The 4613-nt window shown below is 48.1% G+C and overlaps 1 pseudogene; it reads right to left on the bottom strand.

The window, feature by feature from the left end:
* Positions 1–397: 397 nt before the first annotated feature.
* Positions 398–4063, bottom strand: LOC139262456 (potassium channel subfamily K member 18-like; annotated as a pseudogene).
* Positions 4064–4613: the final 550 nt, after the last annotated feature.

Below are 4613 nucleotides of genomic sequence, written 5' to 3'. Positions count from 1 at the left end.
CCTGTCTCCGATGATGGACATTGCTGTCTGTTCCCTCACAGGTCGCGGCAGGGAGCCCATTTGGCCAGAGCTAGGGGCGACGTGCTTTGGGCCCCTCCCACACAGCCTGCAGCACAGACAGAATCTGGGGGCAAGGAACTACTGCACATGCGCGCACACTCTAGCACACATGTGCAGAGGTCCCAGCACTGTTTTCAGCAGCGGGACCTGGCTCCGCCCCCCGCTGGTTCTGCTGCGCTCCGCCAAGTCCGAAGAAGGTCTGATGAGCGTGGAGAATACCACAGTAAGGATTAGGCGCAGAAAGTTGGCGGACCTCACGGAGATGTGCTGTTCTAAGGGTCGGTGGAAACTTGGCCCCAATCTCTTACCACAAAGGTTGCCCTGGACTTCAAATCATTTAAAATTTCTTCTGCTTCCCACTATTACTCCATATACTTACTTGTTTGCAGCAATAAGCTATCAGTTTTGAGTTAATTTAAAGCCATGGCCATGATTGCCATACCTATAATAATTAAAATAGACATTATCATTAAAAAGTTAGGATGTTCAGGGACAAAACCTCCAAAGCCAATGGTGGTAATGGCAAAAAAATAGAAATAAAAGGAATCAAGATATTTCCATTTTTCCTAAATTAAAAGCTTACTGTTGTGTATGTATATACCCTGTACACTCAATGTAGTTACATAAGACCACTGAATGTATCTTCACACTGTATACACTATGCCTATACCACCAGAGGGTGCAACTGGTGGAGACCTAGGGGTCACCTGTACATGACAGGTGACCAGGTATAAAAGGGAGCTCATTCAGGAGCTGCAATAAATGGACTAAGGTCACAACCGTTCAAGTGCAATACTTTACCTCGTGGTGTCATTACTAGAGTGCTTGCAGACACAATACTTATAATGTATATGGTAATGATGATTGGCTGTCAAATCTTTCTAGTTCTTGTCCCAGATGTGGTAAAAAATTGTCAACTTTAACTGGCTTTACATCCAGTTGGGGACATGATCTACTTTGATCTCTCTTGCTAAGCCAGAAAGTTTACTGATTCGAGTTTTCTGGAACATTTCATTTTTCAAATGTTTTAGTTTTACTCAGCAGTTCAGATTTCCTTTCAACAGAAGACTAAGTGTTCAACACACTTTTTATGCTTATTAGTGTTATTATGACATGTGAGCCATCTTTAAAGGAGATAGACCAAGCTTATAGTCTACAGGGCTGTAGTATTACCCACCCTCCTGTATGGCTCAGAGACATGGACTATATACAGTAGACACCTCAAATCGCTGGAGAAATACCACCAACAATGTCTCTGCAAGATCCTGCAAATCCCCTGGGAGGACAGACACACCAACGTTAGTGTCCTCGATCAGGCCAACATCCCCAGCATTGAAGCACTGACCACACTCGACCAGCTCCGTTGGGTGGGCCACATTGCTTGCATGCCTGACACAAGACTCCCAAAGTATGCGCTCTACTTGGAACTCCTACACGGCAAGCGAGCCCCAGATGGGCAGAGGAAACGTTTCAAGGACACCCTCAAAGCCTCCTTGATGAAATGCAACATTCCCCTGGGAGTCCCTGGCCAAAGACCACCCTAAGTGGAGGAAGAGCTTCCGGGAGGGTGCTGAGCACCTTGAGTTTCATCGCCAAGAGCATGCAGAAAATAAGCGCAGGCAGCAGAAGGAGGGTGCGGCAAACCTGTCCCTTTCCTTCAACGGCTGGCTGTCCCACATGTGACAGAGACCGTAGTTACCGTATTGGACTGTTCAGTCACCTGAGAACTCATTTTTTCAAGGGACTGCCTATGATGATGATGTTGTAACTTTTGTTTCCGATTTTGTGAAGCTTTGTTTTGAAGATCACCTTGTTGGTGCTGAGGATGGTGGAGTGCTATTCTTTCTTATCCGCTGCCTTGCATTGCTGTAAACTTTGGAAAGCAAAGCTGCCAGCTTGTCTCCAACATCTTTGCTGACTAATAGCATAATGGGGATGCCAAGTGTTGCATGGAAGATGCAGACAATATTTCCTCCTACTGTTAAAGGAGAGATATGACTATAACCAAAAATTAAAAAGAAAGAGGTTACACAGCACAACAGTGAGAATAATGTACAACACTACTGGCAGTTTTTCAGACTAACACATCTGTACGTTATTTGTAATATTTTTTATTCCCATGACCTCTGAATCTGTTGGTCTTTGGGTACCATCCTTCCAGTTATAAATGGTAATGGGAGATAAGTGAGCAATGAATTGCTATAACTGCTAACTGTCATGTATGTAACCTTTATGTAACAACAATGCAATACTGTATATACGTAAGAAATGCACACCTTGACCACAGGGGGTGAACTTGTGGGAGACACTCCTCACCTGGTCATCCAGGTATATAAAGGGAGGTTCCATGCAGGGTCATCACTTCTTGGTCCTTTGAATAAAGGTTCAGGTCATGGAGTTACCTCATCCATAGAATGTGCCTCGTGTGGATTTGTGGTATTTTGTAAAGACTTTACATTGGAGACGAGAAACGGGAATCAGCGACCCACGAGAATGGCCACCGGCAGCATAGATGAACGGTACTGTGTTGGTGAGGACTGGGACGATTTCATTGAGAGGCTCCAGCAGAGTTTTGTCACGAAGGACTGGCTGGGAGACACAGCGGCCGACAAACAAAGGGCTCATCTGCTGACCAGCTGTGGACCTAAGACTTACGCGCTCATGAAAGATCTGCTAGCACTCGAGAAGCCGGCGGACAAAACCTTTGAAGAGCTCAGCAAACTAATCGGTGAGCACCTTAAACCGGCGAGCAGCGTACACATGGCCCGACACAGATTCTATACCCACCGACATCGGGAAGGACAGAGCATACCGGGTTTCGTTGCGGACCTCCAGCGCTTGGCCAGCCTCTGTAAGTTCACAGACGCCTGCAGGGGGAGATGCTAAGGGATTTCTTTATTGAGGGCATCGGTCATGCTGGGATTTTCAGAAAGCTAATTGAGACCAAGGACTTGACCTTGGAAGCGGCGGCGTTGATGGCTCAGACTTTTATGGCGGGGGAGGAGGAAACTAAGATAATATACATGCACAATTCTGTCTCCAACGATGGATCAGGGAGTCAATATCATAAACGCGACACAGAGCTCCGCAGGCAGGCAAGGGCAGTTCGACACACCCCAGGCAGCAATAGACCCAAGAGTAAGTCTCCAACAGAGACAATGGCAGGCTGAACGGACATTTACGCCCCCCCCCCCAGTGGACAATGCGGCCCGGGATGGGGCCATTGACACCCACTAACAGGGTGTTCAAGAGCAGTCAAAGGGACAATCAGCGAGGAATGCTTTGTAACAGCTCTTTTGTTCACAACAATGGGAATCTCAGTTCTTGCTAGAGGTGTGGGGGCAGACATGCTGCCAGGACTTGCAGGTTTCAACAGTTCGTCTGCATAAATTGTAACCTCAGTGGCCATCGAGCCGGAATGTGCAGAAAGCCTGTAACCAGGCTAATATACGAGGCGGATGAACCAGATGAGGGGTCTGCAAGGCAGGATGACGCTTGGGGCAAATCAATGGACGCTGAAGTTCAGCGGGTTCATGTGGCAAACATTCACAGCTCATATACCAAAACGCCACCTATGATGATGAAAGTCCTATTAAACGGCATCCCTGTACGCATGGAGCTGGACACGGGGGCCAGCCAGTCACTCATGAGTGTTCAACAATTCAAAAAGCTGTGGCCACTCAAAACCAACAGACCCAAACTAGAACGCATTGAGATGCAATTACGGACGTACACCAAAGAAATCATTCCAGTGCTAGGCAGTGCAATGTTGGCGGTCACATACAATGGATCGGTGAACCAGCTGCTGCTCTGGATTGTCCCGGGCAATGGTCCCGCACTGTTGGGGAGGAGCTGGCTAGCTGAGATTAACTGGAAATGGAGGGGATGTGCATGCCATGTCATCTGTGGAGCGAAGTTCATGCTCACAGGTCCGACAGCAATTTGAACCACGATTTCAACCTGGCGTCAGGACGTTCAAAGATACCAAAATAGTGATACGCATCACCCCGGACGCCAGATCAGTACACCACAAAGCCAGAGCTGTGCCGTATGTGATGCGGGAGAAAATTGAGAGCGAGTTGGACCGGTTTCTGAGAGAGGGCATTATCTCGCCCGTTGAATTCAGCGACTGGGCGAGCCCCATTGTTCCCGTCCTAAAAGCGGATGGCTGTGTCAGGATCTGTGGCGACTACAAGGCCACTATCAACCGGGTGTCCCTACAAGACCAATACCCGCCCCCGAGAGTGGAGGACCTTTTTGCCACGCTGGCAGGCGGCAAGCTGTTCACCAAGTGGGACCTCACTTCAGCCTACATGACCCAAGAACTGGTCGACAAGTCTAAACTACTGACCACCATCACCACACACAAGGGACTGTTTGTTTACAACAGGTGCCCGTTTGGCATTCGGTCAGTGGTTGCGATTTTTCAAAGAAACATGGAAAGCCTGCTCAAATTCATTCCCGGAACGATCATATTTCAGGACGACATCCTCATCATGGGTCGTGACACCGAGGAACACTTCCACAACCTGGAGGAGGTGCTACGCCGACTG

The sequence above is a fragment of the Pristiophorus japonicus genome, chromosome 4 (assembly GCF_044704955.1).
Source record: "Pristiophorus japonicus isolate sPriJap1 chromosome 4, sPriJap1.hap1, whole genome shotgun sequence".
Lineage (NCBI taxonomy): Eukaryota > Metazoa > Chordata > Chondrichthyes > Pristiophoridae > Pristiophorus > Pristiophorus japonicus.
This window is presented reverse-complemented; position numbering and strand designations above follow the sequence as displayed.